Consider the following 26,580-nt stretch of genomic DNA (forward strand, 5'->3'; position numbering starts at 1 on the left):
AGATTTCATCCTTAGTTTCTATGTTCTAAATATCTTTCTCTTCTCTACTGAGGAGTTGATTTAAAAACTCCCAAAGCCTAATGACTGATGGATAACTTCAGGGTAGTGATTTCTTTTCTGCCATTAAGGAGAGGAAAATGTGAAAACAGGCCCTTCCAAAGTCCAGTTTTCCGCCGGAGTCTAACTGATAACATATAGCAACTGAAGGGCACATTGGTTTCTTGGCCCATTGTAAATATTAGCCGGGCAAGTCAATTACCTACTTTAGCAAAAGCTGACACCGAAGCCCGGCAACCCTTTCCATCAAAGGTGGGCCTTCTGACCAAGGGAATGCTTCCTCTTTCGATACTTTACAAGCGTAGCGGCGGTGTTAAAAATCTATTTTCGCTCCATCTCTGCTTTGCAGGCTACCTTCTGTCAGAGAACGAATTGTGTTTCTGTCTATCAGTGATACTGAAGGATTGCAGGGAGAAAATTGCCTCCAGCAACCAGAGGGATTTAAGGTGGGTGCTTTTATCCTGAAACGAGTGTGGTCTAATTAATTTACAGGAGAGAGAGGGGGGGAGGGAGAGAGAGAGAGGGAGAGAGAGAGACAGAGAAAGAGGGAGAGAAAGAGAAAGAGAGGGAGGGAGAAAGAGAGAGGGAGGGAGAGAGAGAGAGAGAGGGAGGGAGAGAGAGGGGGGGAGGGAGGGAGAGAGAGAGAGGAGGCTGATTGGAATGCATTCCCCCCCCACAAACATGGATTCTTCCCCCCAACCCATCGCCCTGTCCCCTGGGAATAGGAGGAATGGATTTTGCTGGCTTATTTGCCTTTCTTCCATCTTTCCTTTAATATATATATATATATATATATATATATATATATATATATATATATATATATATATATATATATATATATATATATATATATATATATATATATATATATATATAAAAATTTCTTTAAATATATATATTTTTTAAAAAAGAGTTTCAATAGACAAGAATGGCTAGGAATGCATTCCCCACTTTGCCGTTAAATGGAAAGCAATGAAGGAGAACAGCCCCAGCCAGGTTTTTTAAATTCTAACCTCAGCTCCACTCTGCAAGCTGCTGGGAAATTGAAATGACTTCTCCAACCTTCCACTTAGCTCCCCAAGGATAAGTTTGCAAGAGTTAGTAATACATGCTGTCACCACACATATTTTTTTTTTTTTTGCAGGATTTCCCCTGTACTAGGGCTAGCTCCTCTGGGCTGCCGAAATTCAAAGGACCAAAGGACCCGTCAATAGCAGCCGGGACGGTTTGATGACACTTAGAAATCAGGAACGGGGTGGCTCAGTGGTTAAGATGCTGCGCTTGTTGATTGAAAGGTCAGCCGTTCAGTGGTTTGAATCCCTAGTGCCGCGTGACGGGGTGAACTCCTGTTACTTGTCCCAGCTTCTGCCAACCTAGCAGTTCGAAAGCACATTAAAAAAATGCAAATAGAAAAATAAGACCACCTTTGGTGGGAAGGAAACAGCGTTCCGTGCGCCTTTGGCATTTAGTCATGCCGGCCACATGACCACAAAGATGTCTTTGGACATAGCTGGCTCTTTGGCTTTGAAACTGAGATGAGCACCACCCTCTGGAGTCGGGAACAACTAGCACACACATATGTGCGAGGGGAACCTTTACCTTTATACTCCAGTGCGTCTTATAGTCTGAAAAATACGGTAAACAGAACTTCTTGGAAGAAAGGACAAGATACTAGTGAAATGAATTTTTTTTAAAAAAACTGGGAATTTTAGTCATACTTTTAAGGACTAGAGTAGATACTTTAAAGTGAACTGGTTGGCTTTTCAAATAAAAAGATAAGTATGCTTGGTCTATTTTTATTTTTTTTTAACCAATGGGGAAAGGGGTAATCTAGTTTCAGACCAGAATGGGAAGCAACCATCCTTTTCTCTTCTATAGTCCTACTTCAGGTCTCCTCACCCCAACAGTGATGAAGAACCTCTACCTTTAGAAATGAATCAGATTTTTACAGCTTGGTTAATGTACCTTTACATTTTTATTTATTTTTATTTTTTATTTTATTTATTTTATTTGTCACAACAGTATATATAAGTATAAACATGAAAATAACTATATAATATATAAGCATATATATGAGCATAAGTATGTGATAACTATATTAATTGGATATAATGAAAGAAAACAATAGGACAGGAACGGTAGGCACGTTGGTGCTCTTATGCACACCCCTTACAGACCTCTTAGGAATGGGGTGAGGTCAATAGTAGAGAGTTTTTGGTTGAAGCTTTGGGGATTTTGAGAAGAGACCACAGAGTCAGGTAGTGCATTCCAGGCATTAACAACTCTGTTACTGAAATCGTATTTTCTGCAATCAAGATTGAAATGGTTAATATTGAGTTTAAATCTATTGTTTGCTCTTGTATTGTTGTGATTGAAGCTGAAGTAGTCTTCAACAGGAAGGACATTGCAATAGATGATTCTATGAGTTAAACACAAGTCATGTCAAAGGCAGAGGAGTTCTGTGTTTTCTAAATTCAAGATTTCAAGTCTGGTGGCATAAGGTATTTTGTTGTATTCAGAGGAGTGGAGAACTCTTCTTGTAAAATATTTCTGGACACGTTCAATTGTATTGATGTCTGAAATGTGGTATGGGTTCCAGACAGGCGAGCTGTTTAGATACATAGTATGTATAGTATAGGATGCTTAGGAAGCAACCACCGTTTCTGCTATTTCTCCTGCTGGATCCCCTGCATTTTTAAGGTCAGAAAGGCTGGGAGTCTCCAAACTTCCCCAATCCTGCATTGAGTTATTGCTCTACGCCGTTCACATGATCTCCTGGCAGGTGACTAGTCCGAAGATCCCCAGGGAGTTTCCATGTCAGAGAATGAACTAATTTTGGGATCCTCCCAGCCTTCCTCCATCACCTTCCTATTTACATCACATTTTAAAGTTAAAGCAAAGAGGTATGGATAGACTGTTCCATTGGGGAGAGCAATATTAGAGAGACTCGAGATGCACAGGTAGTCTTCGTCTTACAGCAGTTTGCTTAGTGACCGTTCGAAGTTAGAAAGGCACTGGAAAATGGGACTTATGACTGTTTTTTCACCCTTATGACCATTGCAGCATCCCTCTGGTCATGAGATTTACCTTATCTTAGGACCATAACTGGGATTAGAATTTCGATTGCTAAGCAAGGCTGGAATGGAATGGAATGGAATGGAATGGAATGGAATGGAATGGAATGGAATGGCAGGGCAGGGCAGGGCAGGGCAGGGCAGGGCAGGGCAGGGAAGGGAAGGGCAGGGAAGGGAAGGGCAGGGAAGGGAAGGGAATAGGAGAATAGAAGGGAATAGGAGAAGAGAAGAGAGAAGAGAAGAGAGGAGAGAAGAGAGAAGAGGAGAGGAGAGGAGAATGGAATGGAAGGGAAGGGAAGGGAAGGGAAGGGAATAGGAGAATAGAAGGGAATAGAAGGGAATAAGAGAATAGAAGAGAGAGGAGAGGAGAGGAGAGGAGAGGAGAGAGGAGAAGGAAGGAAGGAATAGGAGAATAGAAGGGAACAGAAGGGAATAGGAGAATAGAAGAGAGAAGAGAGGAGAGGAGAGGAGAGGAGAGGAGAGGAGAATGGAAGGGAAGGGAAGGGAATAGGAGAATAGAAGGGAATAGGAGTATAGAAGAGAGGAGAGAGGAGAGGAGAGGAGAGGAGAGGAGAGGAGAGGAGAGGAGAGGAGAGGAGAAGGGAAGGGAAGGGAATAGGAGAATAGAAGGGAATAGGAGAATAGAAGAGAGAAGAGAGGAGAGGAGAGGAGAGGAGAGGAGAGGAGAGGAGAGGAGAGGAGAGGAGAGGAGAGGAGAGGAGAATGGAAGGGAAGGGAAGGGAAGGGAAGGGAATAGGAGAATAGAAGGGAATAGGAGAATAGAAGAGAGAAGAGAGGAGAGGAGAGGAGAGGAGAGGAGAGGAGAGGAGAGGAGAGGAGAGGAGAATGGAAGGGAAGGGAAGGGAAGAGAAGAGAAGAGAAGAGAAGAGAAGAGAAGAGAAGAGAAGAGAAGAGAAGAGAAGAGAAGAGAAGAGAAGAGGGAATAGAATGGAATGGAATGGAATTATAATGGAATAAGATAGGCTGGCATGGCATGGCATGGCACAGCATGGGATAATAATGGAATGGAAGAGAAGAGAAGAGAAGAGAAGAGAAGAGAAGAGAAGAGAAGAGAAGAGAAGAGAAGAGAAGAGAAGAGAAGAGAATAACAAATTTGGAAGGGACCTTGGAGGTCTTCTAGTCCAACCCCCTGCTCAAGCAGGAAACCCTATACCCGTGATGGCACGCATGCCACAGGTGGCACGCAGATACCTTTCTGTGGGCACACCAGCTGTCACTCCATCCCAGCTGCAACGCACATACGCACATCTCCCATCAGCCAGCTGGTCTTCCCATCCCTGCTGCGCATGCATGGGGCTGGGGCCTTCCCCGATCTCTGCAGGTTCCACGCTCCACAGGTGCCTCTCTGCGGCAGGAATGCAGGGGAAAGCTAGGGGGAGAAACTGCAAAGATCGGAGAAGGCACGGAAGGCAGGAGAAAACTAGCATTCGATGGGGGAAGAAACTGTGGCGATCTTGGAAAGTAGGGAAGGCAGGAATGCAGGAGAAAACTAGGACTGGATGGGGATAGAAACTGTGGAGATCGCGAGCCCCCCCACCCCATTTTGGGCCCGAAAAGCTTCCTGCACCAACCTGAAAGCCACAATGGGGGCCCAGGGCACATGCACGGGGGGGGGGGGAACCGCATGCGCAGGGAATGTGCATGCATGTGCATGGTGCATGCGCGGGGGGCACTCACATTGCATTTGGAGGATTGTGGCACGCGCAAATGCATTCATGCATGTGCCGGCATGCTTTGGGCACTTGGCACCAAAAAAGGTTAACCATCACTGCCCTATACCATTTCAGACAAATTGTTGTCTTATGAAGTGAGTTACACCCAATTCTACAAAGTTTTTGGGCCACAGTTGAAGAGGCTGGAGGTGAAAACATGAAGGACCGCTGTAGAAATTGGGTACGTCTAGCCTAGCCTGCCTCTCCCCCCCCCCCAATTCAATCTCAACTCTGCAAACTTTAGTCGTAGGCAAGGCAAGCATTACCAATGATATATATGTAAAAAAAAATCTATTGAAGTATCCTTTGAATCTTTAAAAAGTGACTATTTATACAACCCAATTACAAATGGCAGCTTTTCGTGGTGAGCTTATGTATTGCACAGCATGGGGTGAATTTTAGAGGCACGATAAAATCCATGCAGTGGAAACTGGGTAGAAATGGTGGGGAGAGTTTTCTGCATGACTTTTCTCTGTATTTGCAAGAAAAGGCATTTGCCTGGACTGAAAAACAGGGATAACAGAGACTGGATTTTTTGGTTTTTTTTAAAAAGGGGGTGGGTGCATTTACAGCACCAGCTGTGCTTTGATATATTATGACAGATGGGGGAAAAAAGGAAGGCCGGTAACCTTAATTAGACAACTGGCACAGTTCGCTTCCGAGATGAGGCTACTTTGGTTTAGTGGTGAAGGCACCAGGCTAGAAACCGGGAGATTGGGAGTTCCAGTCCTGCCCTAAGAGACAAAGGTCAGTTTAGTGATTTGGGGCCAATCACCAGGAGACAGTGAATTCTAATCCTGCGTTAGGTATGAAAGCTGGCTTAATGACTTTGGGCCAATTGTGAGGAGACTATGAGTTCTAGTCCCACCTTAGGAGTGAAAGACAGCTAGGTTACTTTGGACCAATTGTGAGGAGACTATGAGTTCTAGTCCCGCCTTAGGAGTGAAAGCCAGGTGAGTGATTTGGGGCCAATCACCAGGAGACAGTGAATTCTAATCCCGCCTTAGGAGTGAAAGCTGGCAGAGTGATTTTGGGCCAATTGTGAAGAGACTATGAATTCTAGTCCTGCCTTAGGAGTGAAAGCCAGCTGGGTGACTTTGAGTCAATCACTAGGAGGCATAAAAGTCAGCTGGTGTGGGCCAGTCACTCTCTCTCTCTCTGCTTCACCCACTGCATTGGGTTTTGTTGTGGGGGAAGAAGTCTGTCAATGTGCATTGTGGGGAATTAAAATGGAGGCTTGTCATTATAATTGTCCATGAACTTCTGTGATGAAACAATGTCAACATTCTTGTCATGGCAGTTGTCCATTCCTAGCTGTCCCACCCCACCCCGAGGCCTCGGCCATTGTCTTTTTAGAAGCCACGTGTACAACACCTGGAATACATGTACAGATATCATGTTAGCCAAGTGGCAAATTCCAGCAGTGTCCTTTTCAAAGAGATAGAGTTTACATGAGCAAAGATAGCATTTGCAGAAGATAAACATTCCCCATCTGAATTAATCTTGAAGTAGGAACATAAATGTTTAAAGAGTGGTGCTTTCTCCCTCAACAAACTGTACCAAAGGCAAAAGCTTATGTACAAATCTGTATAAAAAGAGATAAGAAGGAGAAGATGGTTTTTCTTATATAAATATAACACGAACCTGTCATCTTTGGAGTTAAGTGCCTACATTTTACACAATCCCATCTTTGTTTCATAATTTTAATTAAACATAAATTTAATTTAACGTGTCTGTGTTTGTGTGTGAATGGTTTTTGCTTTATCTGATATGTTAAGGAAAACTAAACAATATACGTTTATCCTTTGCTAAACGAAGTAGCCTTCCTGCCTGCCTGCCTGCCTGCCTGCCTGCCTGCCTGCCTGCCTGCCTTCCTCCCATCCATCCATCCATCCATCCATCCATCCATCTTGTGACTTTATTCAATCAAAGGGACACAGAGCATGTCAAATCTTGTAGGATAAGCAGAATGGAGACAAGAAATCCAACTAAACCCAACTTTATACTATTGTTCTGACCTAGGCTTTCTGAGATGGTAAAAAGCACCTGATTAGTCCCAAAAACCCTCTTTTTTATTTCAACGGCTGTGAATTATGCTCATTCAGAGCCCGTAATGAGTCATAAAGAGTTGGTAAAGAGTCTGACAGAAGTCTGCGGGATAAGGCTGATAAGCACCCACCTTTATCTCCCTTGACACGCTGCCAAAGATCTACTTGGCAATTAGCTTTGCAAGGCCACAAGGAGCACAGAGTCAAAATGGAGCTTCGGAATTTAAACCGACCAGAACGAACAAAGTTGCTTCCTCCAAAGGCTCATGTGCCTTTGCTCCTCCTTTATGCCTTATGGGAGGGGCCAATCATCTCCAAGCCCTTACTCCTGAGTCGTCCCTTTTGTCTTAACTGTTCTTGCCTTCTGGCAGCTCGGACCACAACAACTATAAAGAACATTGTGGCTGAAGACCAGCATCTTAAATTGCACCTAAAAACCAGTGGGTAGCCATTGAAGTTTACACAATGATGGTGTTACATGGGCATACCATTGGCGCACCACTTACATTTGTGTGAAGTCTCTCTAAGTCATGCTTGCCAATTATTCTTTGAGCGGGGACAACATTCTAAAAGTACACCCAAATTGCACACAGATTCTGCCTGGGCCAGCGCAAAATCATCCAGAATCCCTAGAGCTTGCTGTTCCTAAAACCCATAGCCACCTAGTTTTGCTAAGATTCACTCTAAACTTACTGATCCACAACCTCTACTACCTTCCAGAAACTGAGGAAGAACATGGACAAAAAAGAACTTCCACAGCATTGGTGGGAGGTCAAGATATACAATTAAAACATTATGAGTGTCATGATGGTACATGATCCAATGCCATCAGATTTATTATTTATTTATTTATTTATTTATTTATTTATTTATTTATTTATTTATTTATTTATTCAATTTCTATACCGCCCTTCTCCCGAAGGACTCAGGGTGGTTTAAAGCCAGATAAAAAGCAGGGTTACAAAAATTAAGAAATATTTAAAATCTATATTCAATTAAAGGCCGAAGTAAATAAAAAGCAGTAAAACCATAATAGAAACCCAGCTTTAAAATACGTTAGGCCAGCCCTGCATGATAAAACAAGAAAGTTTTCAGCTCGCGTCGAAAGGTCTGGAGGTCGGGGAGTTCACGTATCCCTGGAGGCAGCTCATTCCAGAGGGCAGGAGCCCCCACAGAAAAGGCCCTCCCCCTGGGCGTCGCCAGTCGGCATTGTTTGACTGACGGTACCCTGAGGAGGCCCTCCTTATGGGAGCGCACAGGTCATTGGGAGGCTATTGGTGGCAGCAGGCGGTCCCATAGATGATCTACTTGAGTAGTTTCATACAGATATTAACTAGAAGATGAAGAGGGTAGTGGCTGTTAGACTTCAGAAATCAAAGGATTAGGAATGGACTTGTCCCCCTACAGAAACACAACCGGGAACCAACCTGGAAGGAAGGAAGGAAGGAAGGAAGGAAGGAAGGAAGGAAGGAAGGAAGGAAGGAAGGAAGGAAGGAAGGAAGGAAGACCGTCCTACCCCCACATCCCCTATCTAATTCCCTGATCAAAAGGATCAAATTAGGATCAAAAGCCACTGACAGCTCAAGGAGGACAATAATTTATTAAATTTATAAGCTGCCCTTCTCACCGTCCAAAGTGACTCTGGGCATCTTACAACAATAAATGTACCACCACCCTTCTGATCCCTGCAGACACTATCTACAAATTCGATCAGTGCTGTGACAGACCTATACATCTTCTTTTAACGACCCCATAATCCCATGCAGGGTGGAGTCTGGGCAACTGAAGAGAGCTAGCAGAGTGTTTTAATGGCCGGATGCCCTTCCTGTTGCCAATGCAGAGTTTTGTTCAGCAGCTGTATTCTCAGTGTACCCAGAGAGAGAAATATCTGCCTCTACCTCGGATCGAACTCATAGCCTCCTGATTGTGAGGCGAGAGCTCCATCTCTAAGCCACTGCACCACTCCCTGTTTAGGACCTGTACTCAGGTCTGAAATTCAGTTGAAAAGGGTCCAGAAAACAGACGGGATTAGAAAACATCATTGAAAATAAACCCCCAATAAGATTTCACACCCGTTTTGCTTTTCATTCCCTCCCACATAGAGTTCATCTCCAAGCAAGAAAATAATATGGCCTGCTGTGCTTGGCTCTAACTTTTTGGGGATCGCTTGATCCATTAAACTACATCTGGAAAACTTGGGAAAAGCAAATCCTTACCGAAGTCTCCTAAAGATTAATACATTTCAGCCCTGAAGGTAATTGAAGATTTGAGCCACTTCCTTCCTTCATGTGAAATTTATGAGCCAGGAGATTTGACCAAATCTTCAGATGTATTTTGGGGAATGGAAGAACAGCCTGTCTATGATATTAATACTTGGTATGAATATTGGGAGACACTGAGTAACAAATGCCTAGTGCTGATTGCCCAGAAACTTTGGTTTCAGAAGATACATGCTCTTCCTGCTTGCTTTTCATATTTTCACTCTGTCAGAGGCCTTGGTTGCCACTCTTCCAAACTAGCTACCAAAGTGATAATTAAGATTTAATTAACTGCACTATGAGCAATCATATTAAGTAAATTAATTAAATTGAAATTGAATTTCCATGTAAATGCAAATTGCATTACGTTTAGTTTTTGTCCTGGCCCATTCTATGTTTTAGGGAGTATAGCTCCTGGTATAAACCACAAAGACCAAAAGCAGATCTGCCCAATAGCATATCAAGCTATCTCAAATGCCTCTATGTTCTGCCCGTAAAGGACCCAAATCAGTGATGGGTTGCTACCGGTTCGCCCCGGATCAGGCGAACCAGTAGCAGCAGTGGCGGGAGACTCTGCCCACTCGTCAGGATGTTTCTGTGCATGTGCGTGCGCATGAGCGAACCGGTAGCAAACTAAATTGAAACCCACTACTGGTCCACATGCTGTGATGATGAGTTTGACCAATTGCCCTGCTTATGTGAGTTGTGATGTTGCTGGTTTTCAAAATAAACGAAAGTACTTAAATTAGAGGGGAGGGAGAGTTTAGGAAGAATGAATTTGTTCAGCTTGCAAATTGTTTTGAACTGTTCTGATCCGGCTTAGAACTCAGATTCTGAATCTGAATCTGGAGAAGATGCTCCAGATGAGACATCAAGCCAAGAATCACATGAAGTTGATCAAGCTACTTGGACAGCAGCAGCAATTAGATGCGGATGAAGTAGGGCATCCCAATCCCAACACCTGGTGAGTAGAGAGGATTGCAGAGCACATATCAGGGGTGAAATGCTACCGGTTCGTACTAGTTCGGGTGAACCTCTGGACTGACCAACAACCTTGACCCAGCTCTCAGAATTTTGGACTGGTTTTGGAGTATTCTTCTGCACACTCCTATTTAAAAGCCAATATTTCAAACAACCTTCTGAGACTCTTTTTGATTTGCATTCCTTTGCTATCCCTTTGACCTTGAATAAACTGTGAACTACCATAATACCATAAGTATGATTCAGAACCAGAAGTAGCACATGAATTATCTTCTTTAATAAGCATCAATAGGTGCAGCCTTTAGTTAATTTTCTGTTCTCAAAAAAGCTAAGCAGTTGGAATTCGGATGGGAGAATCCCAAGAAATAGCAAAGTTGTAGATTATACTGAAAAATACCCCAGAAAAAAACCAACTGAACAATTTTTACATTGCTGCTAATATAAATTTGTGAATACAGTAATACAGTTACAAAATAACTGAAAGTTGAACTTAATTCATGTTGTACTTTGGTGTGTTTTTTTTCTTTTCACCCTTAAGTTAAAATAATGAAATCCCAACGCACTCTGAGCCTCATACATCTTGGTGCTGTTGGTTTTTTTCTTTGTAGTAAGGCTTTCTATTTATTTTATTTTTCACAGTTTTGAACCGCCATCTCCCTCCAGCCACCTGAAGAACACCTCCTACAAGGACATTTAAGGGGTACAAAGGGAGGGGGGAGAAAAGGAGATATTCTAAGAGCAATCATGTTAAGTTTAAAGACAATGAAGGGCAATTGTGAAAGGTTTTCTAGAATTCTTGAGATAAGTGTTGTGGGGTTTTTTTTTCCCCCATCTTCTGAAAATCAGAAGCACAGTATGAGTGACACCTGACCTCTCTCTGTGAGGAGTTTCTCTAAATTGTTCCTCACCTAACATCCTGCCGTGAGTACAAATTGCTTCCAGGTATCCGGCATGCAAGTTGTTACAAACCAGAAATAGGTTGCCTCTATTTTGGTGTGATGCTGCCCGCAGTCGGTAAAAACACAAATCTAAAATAGCAATTCTTTGAGGTAGCTATTGTCCTCCTCTTTTCAAGTCTTAAGTGGTAAATTTTGCTTTGTACAATTAGCCAGCAAGCCACTCTTCCTTCCGCTCCCTGTGAAGGTTTCCTTGTCATTTCTCTTGTGAAAATTCATCCTGGACAGGCCGCGGATTAAAAATGGTGTCAGCTTTAAAGGCCGTACCGCGGTTTGCTTTGAATGTGCATCACATACAAGTCCAAACCCAAAACTATTTCAAAGGTAAGCTTCCTCAAAAGAGGAAGGAGGAAAAAAGCAGACGTCTAAGAATGACTATTATGGATCAGAACAGCTGGTCTATCGCTTGGTACTCTTATTATGTACTCTTCGGAGTATAAGATGCACTCGCCCCCCCCCAAAAAGAGGGTGAAATGTTGGTGTGCCTTATACAATGAATAAAGCCATTTTTGGCCTCCTGAAACCCCATCCTGCACATCCTGTTTTTGCCAAAAGCAGGCTTCCTTTTTGCAAAAACAGGATGCGCAGAGGGTTTGGGATGCCTGCAGAGTGTTCCTGGGGGCTGGGGAGGGCAAAAACAGGATGTGGGGGGGGGGGGTTTGGGAGGCCAAAAATGGGGCATACAGAGGGTTTGGGAGGCCTGCAGAGTGCTCCTTGGGGCCGAGAAGGGCAAAAACCAGACATGCGGAAGTCAAAAACTAACTTTTTTTCTTGTTTTTCTCTTTGAAATCTTGGTGCATCTTATACTCCAGTAGGGACATAGTGGCTCAATGGCTAAGTTTGTGGACTTGTCGATTGAAAGGTCAGCAGTTCAGAGGTTCAAATCCCTAGTGCCACGTTATGGGGTGAGCTCCCGTTACTTGTCCCAGCTTCTGCCAACCTAGCAGTTCGAAAGCACATAAAAAATGCAAGTAGAAAAATAGGGACCACCTTTGGTTGGAAGGTAACAGTGTTCCGTGCACCTTTGGCATTGAGTCATGCCGGAAACATGACCACGGAGACGTCTTCGGACAGCTCTGGCTCTTCGGCTTTGAAACGGAGATGAGCACCGCCCCTTTTTAAAAAAACGTACTTATTTTTCTTTTATTGCCAAAGATAAAATACAAAGGTTACTTTTTAAAAAATTATCATCGTAACTGTGAATGGCCGCTGTCTGAGGAAGTCACCTAATGAGGACAACCTGTATAAGATTCACCATCATGTGTAGTTTGGAATAAACATTTTTGTTTTTAGCTGAATTCCAGTACGTTTAGCAAAGCGCATCTTGTTCAGCTTCCTCAGCTCAATGAACTCTCATAAAGAGCATGACAAAAAGAAAAAAGAAAGAAAACAGGAACTCTTTGTACAAAAGAATGCACAAAAATCATACAGTACATCAAATATGAAAAAATTGGTTAAAACCCCCTTTATATTCGCACAGGGTAAAAACAGGTATCAGCATGGATCTATTTTCTCTGGTTCTTTCAGAAGTGGGTCCTTAGTTATGCTTTCCTTTTATTTCTTTAATATATACTATTATGGTTTTTAAAATAGTGACAATAAGAAATGGGGGGGGGAGAACAAAACACAAAAATAATAACGCATACATCATCAAGGAAAGAAGACAAAAAGTGCATTTAAAAAAAACAAGTAAAATACCAAAAAGAAAAAAGTATATCATTTTAACAGTGACTAGATACATTTTATTAATATTTCGCTAATGCAATTATTCAAGTACATGTACATTTCTAATGCATTTCTAGAACTCTCGTTTTAACCTATTTTATTTTCTATAAATGAGTTCTGTATTTCATTATATTTATCAATGCAAAATCACATCTATAAGCAATCCGCTCATAGGTCTATGGGGATTCTCAGTCAACCAAGTGATGTTTGTCCCAAAGGTACTTTTTCAAGAGGCAACAGGACTTTCTTTGTTTTTCCTTGAAGACATTTTGCTTCTCATCCAAGAAGCTTCTTCAGTTCCCTAGCATTCAGTCAGGGCACAGATAAACTTCCAAATGGCATCAATGATTCTCAGAAAGAGTGCTAACGATCAGAGGACTGCAAGGAATATAAATCCTTCCATTCTCCACCATTCAGTCAGAACTAAAGATGCTTCTTGGATGAGAAGTGAAATGTCTTCAAGGAAAAACCTTGAAAAAGCATCTTTGGGACTATCTGCTTATTGGTGGCAAGTGCAATTAGTCTCCTCAATCCATTGAAGGGGCCATCTTTCCATTGTTGCGATATCAGTCTTCGGGCCATAGTAAGGGAGAATCCATTTTATGTGATCTGGTTGTCAAATTCCAAGGACTGAGTATGTCATTCAAAAGAATGTTATTGTCTGAAAATTTGAAAACCTTATTGCACAACCATCTTTTGATTTTTATTTAGCACAATGATAGAGGCAATTTGGTCTAGTGATTGAGGTGCTGGCTTAGGAGCCAGGAGACGGTGAGTTCTAGTCCCGTCTTAAACATTCTAGTCAGCTGAGTGACTTTGAGCCAATCATCAGGAGATAGTGAATTCTAGTCCCGCCTTCGGCATGAAAGCCAACTGGGTGATTTTGGGCCAATCACTAGGAGCTAGTGAGTTCTAGTACTGCCTTCGGCACGAAAGCCAACTAAGTGATTTTGGGCCAGTCACTAGGAGACAGTGAGTTCTAGTCTTGACTTAGATATAAAAGCTAGTATGGTGATTTTGGGCCAGTCATTTACTCACACCTCAACCCACCTGACAGGGATGTTGTTGTGAGGGAAAATAGGAGGACAGAATATTAGGTATGTTCACTCCTTTGAGTTATTTATAAACCAATAATAAAGGTGGGATAAATGTTCAATAAATATATATTTATACAGTCCGTTACTTTCTCCCAAAACTTGGTGAGCAAATGCGTGTTTCAAAGAAATATTATCCTTAGTCCTTCTCCAGTAACATGTTGTCTCAAACCAGGGGTGTCAAACTCAAGGCCTGGGGGCCGGATCGGGCCTGCGGGGTGCTTAGATCTGGCCCATAGGGCCTGCCATGGAAACAGCAAAGGATCAGCCCACACATGGCCTTTCCGAGCTCCGTTTTTGCTGGCAGAGGGTTGCAGGAAGCCGCTGCAGTCGAAAACAGCGCTCTGGAGCCTGTTTTCGCTGGCAGAGCGCTCAGGCCACCACAGGCGCCCACCAACACAAGTGGCATTGAGCTAGCCACACCCACCCTGCCCACTCCCCCTCTACACACACACCCCCAAGGTCAAACACAACCTTGATGTGGCCCTCATTGAAATTGAGTTTGACACCCCTGTCCCAGGCAATCCATTTCTACCGAGATGTAATGGAGACCAACACATTTTAAACCTTATTTTTTTGTTGTTGTTGTTGCTTAAGTGATTGTTGAAGGTGCAATGGACACAGCTGGGTCATATTTTTCTAACCGGCAAAGAGGAAAGAAGGAGATTATCTTGCTCTCCGCTTCAAGCTGCTTGCCCAGCGCCTGTGGGATACCCCAGTGAGACCGATGCGAATTTCTGCCGTCCCTTTTCTTTACACAAATGGACCATACCCTTAAAAAGAAGACACGCAGTGACATTAGCTAATCAATACAGGGAGCTGCAGAGCGAAGGCAGAGCCATCTGGAAAGATTATAGCATCAGGCAAACCACGAGCAGGTACATGATTGGCAAAAAAGAAGAGAGGTGGGGGGGGAAAAACACTCATCTGGGTCTTCAGACAAGCTGACAGATTGGTTTTGAATCCTGCTAATTGTCTGGTCCAGCATGAGAGCTCAGGTGCCACCCTGGGAGAAGTAAGGCAACGCCGTCTCCTTTTAGATCTGAGAAAGAAAATTCGAATGGTTGGTTGGTTTATTTATTTAAAAATCAGCACCCACCCACCTTCCTAGAGAATGAAACATTCTGAGGGATATTAAACAGGCAGGATATTATACTTCCCCTAGGAAAGGAGAAATGGAGGGGGGGGAATTTAAGGGAGGCAGAAACCAGCCCCAGTTTCCCTGCCCCCAAGCAGAAACTGAGGAGGGCAGCTTTTAGAAATGCAGATTTGGTAATCCATTCAGAAAGACTGGGTCGGACCGAAACTCCAGATAAGCAACAAGTCAAAGGTGGACAAGATTAACTTAGACAAACACCTACTGTAGGATTTGCATTTCCCCTTTTGCCTATAGAGCCAGCCATGACCCCTACGTGACCCCATAAGGATCCAGAAGGTATAAAACCCACCCACTCTCAACTCCATTTTGTCAGCTGTCCCAGAACTGCACACTTGAGCGTCTGTTGGTTCTGTTCAATAATAAACAGAAGCTTTCTTTCCAATCAGCCCCCATTTTATTCCCTACTTGGAACTGGACCTGGATTTTTCTTCCAACAGAATCTATAGAGTTCATGCAATCATTGATGTACAACACTAATAAATCACATTACAGGTAGCAATAGCCATAGCCCTTAGACTTATACACCACTTCACAGTGCTTTACAGCCCTCTCTAAGCAGTTTACAGAGTCAACCTCTTGGCCCCATCAATCTGGGTCCTCATTTTACTGACCTTGGAAGGAGGGAAGGCTGAGCCAGCCTTGAGCCTGTCAGGATCAAACTCCTGGCAATGGGCAGAGTCAGTCTGCATTCTAACCACTGGGAAGGAAGGAAGGAAGGAAGGAAGGGAGGGAGGGAGGGAGGGAGGAAGGAAGGAAGGAAGGAAGGAAGGAAGGAAGGAAGGAAGGAAGGAAGGAAGGAAGGAAGGAAGGAAGGAAGGAAGGAAGGAAGGAAGGCTTGAGTTTAACTTTCTGGTGTGACACTCAACCATTGATGTAGAAATGTAACAAAGCTTTGGAGTCTCTGCTACTCACAAGTTTCCTGCACAAACACTTAGACAAGTAGAAGATGGATGCATTTTTATTCTAAAAAAAGCTATTAGGTGCTTTGGACTTAAGAGCACAGGATTGTGTGTGTGTGTGTGTGTATGTGTGTGTGCGTGTGCACGCCAGTAAAATGTGGAAGATGAAGGCAAAACTCAGAAGCTGCTGGCTGGACGAATTTGCATTTTAATAGCTTTCCAGGTCTCAGTATCATTTACTTTTAGAAAACATAGGTTTACTAGCCCAATTTGAGGGAAGATTTAAGAGTCTGGGTGTGTAGAACAAGTTAGACAAGGCTAAAATGGAGCGGGGATCTTTCTCAGCCAGCGCACTGCAGCATCCCGAATATTATTTCACATTGTGCAAACTAGATCATCATCTTAAATTGCTATTTACTTCAATCGATTACGATTTTAGGGTTTAGTATGTAGAGTGAACCCAGGGGTAGGGATTCTGCTGGTTCAGACCGGTTTGAGCGTACCGGTAGCTCCGAAAATCAGCTGAGAGTGAACCAGTTCATTCTGATGATCAGCTGGGCCTGCCCGCCTGCTATACCTATCTTGTGCTATACCTTTCCTTTGTTTGAAGCCCAGCTGATTGGCGCGGCAGCGCGGATTGCCGCCCCTCAGCTGTTTTATTCACTGGAGCTGCAGTAGAAGATACTGTTTTCAAATGTACTGCGTGCATGTGGATCTCCCGTTTGGCATATGTGCAAGTGAAGCGCGTGCGAAGCGAATCGGTTGAATCCCACCACTCAGTGAAGCCAACCTCAGTGTTTCTTCGACAAGAGTATTGTTGTGCCTCGTCCTCCCTCCTCTCCTCAGCCGGGCCCCTCCCATCTACACTCGGGCCTGTTATCAGACTCCGAGTCTGATAATGAAGATGAATGGCCTGTCATGCCTCCCAGCCCCCAGCCCTGGCCCCATGCCTGAACAGGATGTCAGGAATGAACAAACAAACCTCACTCCTACAGCATGTGAGCAGGGAGCCAGCCACGTGCTGGGATTACTGACAGCAGATCCAGCTGAAGAGAATTCACAGTGAGAGGATCCTCGCTTCCGGAGATCTGAGAGGCGACGCCAGCAGAAGGAAGGGAGGGGCAGGCCTGGATAAATGCTGAGTCATGGAGCCACACCCCACAGCCTATATAAAGGACCTGCTTGTGGCATTCCAACCTTGAGTCAAGCAAAGTCTCATCTAGTTTGCTGCTATCGGACTTTATCGCTGAAGTCACAACTTGGACTCCTGCCTGCCCTGATAAACCTCGGAGGAATTTGACCAGCTGCAGCGGCTTCGTTACCACGTTTGATATGGACTTCCTAGACCCGGTCGTCGGCGGGGGAGTGGGATACGACATCTATCTTCAGATTCCTTTTCTCTCTTTCAGATCCTCATTTATTTATTTATTTCTCTGGCCCGCGGAGAAAAACCCACCTCTCAGAAGAAAAAAGTAGAACCTCCTCTTCCCCTTTGTGCGGAAAAGTTGAGAGATACATATCAGCCCGATTCAGTAAATAATTCAACATATGACCTTGATGCTTATTGATTCCTCAAGCTGTTTATCTTTCTGGTGTGCTCCCCGGCAAAAACAATTATCACTTAATTATAAAATGGTCTGGCTTGAGGGAGCCTTCCAATTGGCTGGCAAACACACTGAAGGGATGAGATAATCTATGGAAACTAAACAGCCCCGACAGAAAACGCTGTTTAATATTCCAAACCACAAACTTCATTCTAATTTTTTTTTTCCCTGACACATTTTTCCCCCCCCCTTCATTCCTCATTTCAAAAATCACTTAAGGATATTTAGCCAATCACAGCCACGGCTGGCTGGCTGAGAATTCTTACCTTACACTATGAATTTAGCTGGATAACAACAGGCTACACAAGATAAATCCAATTTTTTTAGAGGTAGTCCTTAACTTACGACCACAACAGAATCCAAAATTCCTGTCGCTAAGTGGAAAATTTGCTAATTTTGAGTTTTGGCCCATCGTATGACTTTAGCACACTAAAAAGCTGAGACATCACCCTGCCAACAAAAGTGCGTATAGTCAAGACTATGGTTTTCCCAGTTGCAATGTATGGCTGTGAAAGTTGGACCATAAGGAAGGCTGAGCCCCAAAGAATTGAGGCCTTTGAACTCTGATGCTGGAGAAGACTCCTGAGAGTCCCTTGGACTGCAAGGTGATCAAACCGGTCAGTCCTAGAGGAGATCAACCCTGACTGCTCTTTAGAAGGCCAGATCCTGAAGATGAAACTCAAATACTTTGGCCACCTAATGAGAAAGGAAGGACTCCCTCGAGAAGAGCCTAATTCTGGGAACAATTGAGGGCAAAAGAAGAAAGGGATGACAGAGAATGAGGTGGCTGGATGGAGTCACTGAAGCAGTCAGCATGAGCTTCAATGGACTCCAGAGGATGGTAGAGGACAGGAAGGCCTGGAGGAACGTTGTCCAGGGGGTCATGATGGGTCACAACTAGCAACATCAACAATGACTTTTCTTGCCACGTTTGTTAGGAGAATCAGTGCAGTTGTTAAATTAGTGACACCATTGTTAAGTGAATCTCTCTTTCCCATTGACTTTGCTTGTCAGAAGGTCGCAAAAGGGGATCACATGGCCCCCGGACACTGCAACCGTCATAAATATGAGCTAAATTGTCAAGCATCTGAATGTAAATCACGTGACCAGATGGATGCTGCAACAGTCATAAGGGTGAAAAATGGTCATAAGTTTCTTTTTTTCAGTGCTGGTATAACTTCAAACACTCACTAAACAAACTGTTGTAAGACAAGGACTACCTGTGCATCTTGAGTCTCTCTAATATAGTTCTCCCCAATGGAACAGTCTATCCATACCTCTTTGCTTTAACTTTAAAATGTGATATAAATAGGAAGGTGATGGAGAAAAGCTGGGAGGACTCCAGATTAGTTCATTCTCTGACGTGGAAGCTCCCTGGGGATCTTTGGGCTAGTCATGTGTCAGGCAGGGGTGGGATTCTACTGGTTTGCACCAGTTCGGGAGAACCGGGTGTTAATTTTAATCTGGTTGCCTGAACTGGTTGTTCCAAGGACTGGCTGACTCCGCCCACCCCCTCCCCTCCCCTCTCAGGAGTGACAAGACTGACACCCACTATGAAGATGTAGCATGACCACGAACACGAAGCCAAACAACAGCAATGCAACTCACCAGCTCAAATCCCCCTGCAACTCAGACTAATCTGGAGGGGTGTCCTGTTTGGGTGAGAGCTTGCCAGGTAAGTGCAGGGGGCACGTGGAGGCACTGGGAGGGTGAAAAATGGGCCTACCAGAAGTCCAGAAACAGGCCTGTTTCCAGCCTCTGGAGCATCTCCGGTGGCCAGGGGTGGCCATTTTCACCCTCCTGGAGGCTCCAGGAAAGCCTCTGGAGCCTGTGGAGGGTGAAAAACAGGCCTACTGGAAGTTCCAGAAGTCTAGAAATGGGCCCATTTCTGTCCTCTGGAGCAGGGGTCCCCAAATTTCCGGACTTCAGGGACCACTAAATTCATAATTTTAAATCCCGTGGACCACTAATATGATCTGCCTAAAGACCGGCTGGGTGGGCGGTGGCTAGGTGTGCATGGCCAACTTGATGTCACTCACATCGAGGGGTGCCTCGCTGGCCTTTACTTGCCCCTCCCCTCCCAGCCACTCCTCACCTGCCCACCCGGGCTCTTTAGGGTCCCAACAGAAAGCAGTTGTTGGAGCTAAGCAGCCACCACAAGAAAGAGTTGCCAAAACAGCTGGCTCAGTTCAGATTGGATCTGACTGAGAAGGAGGCTCAGCAGAAGCACCTCACTGAGGACTAGGAGCATAGGCTTTCCAAGCAGAGGGAAGACCTGCAGGAGGGCAAAGCCAGGTACTGGCACTGGAGGCTCAGCAGGCTGAGATGGTCAGCCAGTTCCAAGCCATGAGGCAGTCCCACTGGAACAAGGCCCTCCAGTTCTTTGCCACCAGTGGCACTTCCCTCCAGCCTTCGCCCAAAGCCCTGCACCAGGAGGCTGAAGCATACCCCAAGTTGGAATTTCTGCCCCCTCCGACTCGCATAAGAAGACCCCAAAGGGGTCAACACAAATGTTCATTGCACACATCCGTCCCAGGGGCCATAGTTTGAGGACTCCTGATTTAGTGCAATATAAAAAATGCAAAAAAAAATTTCTGCGAACCACCAAAATTTTCTCGCGGACCACCAGTGGTCCGCAGACCACCAGTTGGTGACCGCTGCTCTGGAGGGCACGTGATGTGAACCGGTTGTTACAAACGGTGAATCCCACCACCCGTGTCAGGAGATCAGGTGAACAGCGTAGAGCAATAATTCAATGCAGGTTTTGGGAGGTGTGGAGACTGCTCCTGCCTCCCAGCCTTTCTGACTTTAATTCTGAATTTTGATCATGTCACCGTGAGGATGCCTTGATGTAAACCTTTTAAGTCATGTATTTCCCCAGTGAATTTAATTTGTGATGTTTACTGTTTGCTTACGATCGTTTTCAAGATTAGAGTAGGATCTCTAGAGGCGATGGAAATATTTTCCAGAAAAGTCCTTTAGGGGTAAATCTATTTAAAAGCTTTATGAATATATATATATTTTTTTTAGAGGGCTACTGAAGTTTGGGTATTATTTTGTTCCTTGTTATTATTTCTCTCACTGTCCCTTTGAAGAAACAGCTATTGAAAATATTACAGCAGATTGCTAAAATCACTGAGGGCAAATAAAAAAATATGGTTTTGACCTCAGAGGGATGATTCTCAGCAATCTGGGATTAGGCAAAAACCCACGGTTGGTTTTGAAACAAAAAAAAAAAGGTTTCTTAAGCCAGCGTTTTGTAGGATGCTGGGGCTTTTGTAGCTGGTTATAAATCATCGTTCAAATAAGTATCTCGCTTTCAATGGGAATGAAAATATTTGCAAACAACTCCTTACGATTTGACTGTATTTTGATGCAGAAGATCCATCCGAGGCATGATGGGTTGCCTCCGATTCGGATCGGTTCTTGCGAACTGGTAGTAAAACTGGGAGGAGGCTCCGCCCATCATCAGGAAGCTTCTGCACATGTGCGTGTGCACAATTCTGCTGCGAACTGGTAGTAAAGATAAGTAGAACCCACCAGTGATCCAAGGTGGTGGTCTATGGTAACTCTCAGTCATCCAGATCAGGGGTCTCCAACCTTGGTCCCTTTAAGCTCTGCTGGCTGAGGGACTCCGGGAGTTGAAGTGCACAAGTCTTAAAGGGACCAAGGTTGGAGACCCCTGAGCCAGATCATGGTTGTTCCAAAGATGTTGTCTTTCAAAAAGGCAACTGGACTTCCTTGTTTTCCTTGAAGATGTTTCGCTTCTCATCCAAGAAGCTCCAGTTCTGACGGAATGGTGGAGAATGGAAGGAGTTATATTCTTTGCAGTCCTCTGGTCATTAGCACTCTTTCTGAGAATCATTGAGGCCATTTGGAAGTTTATCTGTGCCCTGACAGATAGACCTCTAAGTGGCCTCAGTGACTCTCGGAAAGAGTACTAATGGCCAGAGGACTGCAAGGGACACAAATCCTTGCATTCTCCACCATTCAGTCAGAACTGAAGAAGCTTCTTGGATGAAAAACAAAACGTCTTCGAGGAAAACAAGAAAGTCCAGCTGCCTTTTGAAAGAAAGCACCTTCGGGACATCCAAGAAAGATTTCAAATCATCGGTATCTGCCGTGCAAACGTATTGTATATTTCTGACCACCGATCAGATTCTTTGGTCTCCAAGGAGCCCCCTGTGTCAAGCTTCCAGGTAATATGTCCCCAGAATGAATAATCCAAGGCAACCATATTCTCCCTCCTCCAGCAGCCCAGTTGGTTTGGGTCTTGAGACGGGTGTCCACCTGGCGTGCGATGTCCTCTACCACAGCTGTCACTTGCATGCCCCAGTACAAATGCGAATGGGAAAAGGTAGTAGACACCATCATCCCCCCTACCCAAACAGCCATCAAAGTGACCACCAGGTGACAATGCCGCGACCAGCAAGACCAACCTGTAAGTGATCTAACCATGAAACTCAAAACCAAACTGCTAGTAGACCACTGATTCCTAGACAACCAACACATCTTAACAAAAAGAGATGACCTAGCATGGAAGGGGATGTCCCAGAATCCCTATGCACCAGGGGTGAAATCTACTTACCTTCCTTACAGGCTCAGAAGTGCAAGCGCCCCATGTGCTCGCATTGCTCATGGGTGCGTGCACATCACATGTGCGCAGAGACCTTCTGCGCATGCGCAAAACCTTCTGCACATGCTCAGAAGGTAAAAAAACCCACATTACTTCCTGGTTAAAACCAGGAATTAATGACACCCGGGTGGGTGGGTGGAGCTTCACTCTACCATTGCTACCGGATCGCCGAACTACCTGCCACGATTGCTACTGGATCGCTACCGGATCGCACGATCCGGTCCGATCCGGGAGCATTTCACCCCTGCTACGCACCCTGATCCTCCAGAAGAGCCACAACGTTGGGCGGCTGTCTATTTGCTGGTGTGGAAGGGGCTGGGGATCCTTTGCTATCTTCAGCCTTCAGCTGCCCCCTTGCCACCAGATGGCCGGGCCCCACTTGTCCAGCCAGGAGAGTTCCAATACGAATGTGTCTGTCATTTGAAGGGCTATTACGAATCGAGTTGCTTCCCAGTGATTCTCTAGCTCTAGCTTCACTGGTTTGGCCAGGTGGGTGGCATAGGCTCCCCCCAATAGGGACCCATCAACCAGTTCGAACCTGATTGGGTAGGCCAGCCTGTTCGCTCTAGTAGTTTTCGAATTGACATTGGGTTTGGCAGTTTCTCACAGGGCCTTCCACAGAGCTTACACCAGGAGTGGGTTCTACTTACCTTTGCTACCGGTTCGCAATAGGGGTGCGTGCGTGTGCTTCTGTGCATACCCAGAAGCTTCCTGATGACGTCCGGGTCAGTGGGCAGTGCCTCCTGCCAGTTTTACTACTGGTTCTTGCGAACCGGTCCAAACTGGGGGCAACCCACCACTGGCTTACACCCTGTGCAAACAGTTTTTTATTTATTTATTTATTTTTTTTGCATTTATATCCCGCCCTTCTCCGAAGACTCAGGGCGGCTTACATTGTGTTAAGCAATAGTCTTCATCCATTTGTATATTATATACAAAGTCAACTTATTGCCCCCAACAATCTGGGTCCTCATTTTACCTACCTTATAAAGGATGGAAGGCTGAGTCAACCATGGGCCTGGTGGGACTCGAACCTGCAGTAATTGCAAGCAGCTGCTGTTAATAACAGACTGTCTTACCAGTCTGAGCCACCAGAGGCCCACCAGAGTTGAGGGAAGGAAGGGTGAAACAGCACCCGCACATATCAGCGGCCTTTCAATTTTGTCTAATTTGGAACGGATACTTCACCAAGGCTGCCTCGTCAAAGACATAGATAGATAACCTCATGGAAAGCTTTTGGGCATTTGAAAAATAAAACTCCAGAGATAACTCTTCTGTATCTGGAGGAGCTTCTTCATCATCAGTAGCCAAGCATTTGTAGAGCTGACAGTTTTACTTGATGCCTCTATAAATAAAATAGAGGCTGATTTTTTTGTTTTCAAACCTGGAAATCTCACAGAAGAGATTAGAGGTTGTTTCCTCTCCTGGCCTTCAAAGGCGCCTTTGCAAAGCAACCAGCAGCCGTTTGCTTTTCTATTCTGGGCACATATAAAGGAATTGTTAACACTCCTGGCCTCTTCCATCAGGCCTTGCTACTCGGAGCAGAGGGTAAAAAATATGTGCAGAGGGACAAGGAGTTTGCTGACATTTGAAGTGGGTGGAAGTAGTCTGGCACTCCTTCCTGGTCGAGCTATTCTTTACTTAAGCTTTGCCAAACATTGCTGATGGCTAAAGCGGGATTGGGAAGGAGAGACAATATTGTTTTTGACAATCACCCACTACGTCAGCGGTTCTCAACCTGTGGGTCGCAACCCCTTTGGGGGTCGAATGACGATTTGCCAGGGGTCGCCTAAGACCATCGGAAATATGGGAAGTATACTTGCGAGTCGAAGAATCGCGCTCCAATGGTTGGCTCCACAAGCCAGCTGCAGGCTCTTCAAATCGCTAGCCGAATTCGGCTTCAGGCGCGATGAATTAAAAAAGAGAGAAATCTTTGCTCTGATGTCTCCCTCTCAAGCCAGCTGCAATCACTCCCAATCGCTAGCCTAATCTGGCTTCAGGCACGATAAACTTAATAGGGGAGGAGTCTCCGCTTTAATGCCTCCGTCCTCCAGGCAATCGCAAGCAGTTCAGATCGCTAGCCAATACGGCTTCAGGCGTGATAAATTCAAAACAAAAATAATTTTACGGATGGGGTCGCCACATCGTGGGGAATTGTATTAAAGGGGTCGCAGCTCCATAAAGGTTGAGAACCACTGCACTACGTAGTTCTTTTGGAAGAGATTTGCACTCCTTAAAGTTGAAAGTGGAATTATACTGAGCAGCTTTAGAAGTCCACAGAATATAACAGAGCTGGAAGGGACCTTGGAGGTCTTCTCATCCAACTTCCTGCTCAAGCAGGAGACGCTATTCCAAGGGTGTCAAATTCTATTTCATTGAGGGCCACATCAGGGTTGTGTTTGACCTGGGGAAGGAGGAGTGTGGCCTGGGGGTGGGGCATGGCCAGATCGACGTCACTCATGTGGGAAGGGCACCTGTGGTAGCCAAGGGCCGTGCTGTGGCTCAGGCTGTAAGAAGGCTATTAAAACAGCTGCCTGCAATTACTGCAGGTTCTAGTCCCACCAGGCCCAAGGTTGACTCAGCCTTCTATCCTTTATAAGGTAGGTAAAATGAGGACCCAGATTGTTTGGGGGGCAATAAGTTGACTTTGTATATAAATATACAAATAGAATGAGACTATTGCCTTACACAATGTAAGCCTCCCTGAGTCTTCGGAGAAGGGCGGGGTATAAATGTAAAAAAAAAAAAAAGTGCTACGGTAGGACTTCCCTCTGACCCTCCCTCTCATTATAATCACTTCCTTCCTTCCTTCCTTCCTCCCTCCCTCCCTCCCCTCTTCCTTCTTCTTTCTTCTTCCTTCCTCTCTTTTCTTCTTTTTCCTTCCTTCCTCTCTTCCCATCTTCCCTTCTTTTTCTTTGTCTTTCCTCTTTCCTGGAATGAGTTACCTCTGGGGCTACGCCAACTCCCCAACCTCCGGACCTTTAAGCGCGAGCTTAAGACTCTTTTATTCCAACGTGCAGGGTTGGCTTAATTGTAATTTTAACAGGTTTTTTTTTTTATTAGGGTCTATTTTATGTTTTAATAGTTTTAAATTATGGGGCCAATTCTTGGAATCAGATTTTTAAATAATGTTCTTAATCGTTTCTCTTTGTAAAATTTTTACCTTGGCTGCAAACCGCCCTGAGTCTTCAGAGAAGGGCGGTATAAAAGTGTGATTGATAAATAAATAAATAAATAAATAAATAAATAAATAAATTTATTTATTTATTTATTTATTTATTTATTTATTTATTTATTTATTTATTTATTTATTTATTTATTTATTTATTTATTTATTTCCCTTTCTCCTTTCCTGGCTCTTCTTGCATGCTCAAATGCAAAAGGGGAAACATTTCTACTTTTGTTTTGTTTTCAGTTTGTTTTGCTAGCCAGTGAAAACATAGCCTCGGGGGTGGGGGGTTGTGGGGGCTGTGCACACACACCCTGATCTTCATTTTCACTGGCAGAGGCACTGTGGACTGGTCTTTTGCTGTTTCCAGGGCACCCAAACATCCCTCAGACCGGATGTGGCCCATGGATCTTGAGTATGACACCCCTGCTCTATATAGTTACAGACATGTGGCTGTCCAGTCTCTTCTTAAAAGCCTCCAGTGATGGAGCACCTACAACTTCTGGAGGCAAGTTGTTCCACTGGTTAATTGTCCCCACTTTCAGGAAATTTCTCCTTAGTTCTAGCTTGCTTCTCTCCTTGATTAGTTTCCATCCAATGTTTCTTGTCTTGCCTTCCGGTGCTTTGGAAAATAGGTTGACCCCCGTCTTTGTGGCAGCCCCTCAAATATTGGAACACTGTTAGCATGTTACCCCTAGTAGGTGACGAAGTTCTCCCTCTTTAGAATAGAATAGAATAGAATAGAATAGAATAGAATAGAATAGAATAGAATAGAATAGAATAGAACTGAATTGAATTTTTTATTGGCCAAGTGTGATTGGACACACAAGGAATTTGTCTTGGTGCATATGCTCTCAGTGTACATAAAAGAAAAGATACATTCATCAAGGTACAACATTTACAACACAATTGATGGTCAGTATATCAATATAAATCATAAGGATTGCCAGCAACAAGTTATAGTCGTACAGTCATAAATGGAAAGAGATTGGTGATGGGTCTCTTTCCTGTGCTTCCCATCCTACTGAAGCCGGTCCACTATTTAAACAGCCTTCACTGCCTACAATGAAGTGAAAATGGGGAGAAAGGTTACTTTATTTTTCACAGGAAGGTGTTTGATCTACAGGCCGTATAATTTTTACCCTGTGGATTAGGTTACACAGTACATCTGCTTGCTTTTACTC

The sequence above is a fragment of the Ahaetulla prasina genome, chromosome 9 (genome assembly GCF_028640845.1).
Source record: "Ahaetulla prasina isolate Xishuangbanna chromosome 9, ASM2864084v1, whole genome shotgun sequence".
NCBI classification, from domain to species: Eukaryota; Metazoa; Chordata; class Lepidosauria; order Squamata; family Colubridae; genus Ahaetulla; species Ahaetulla prasina.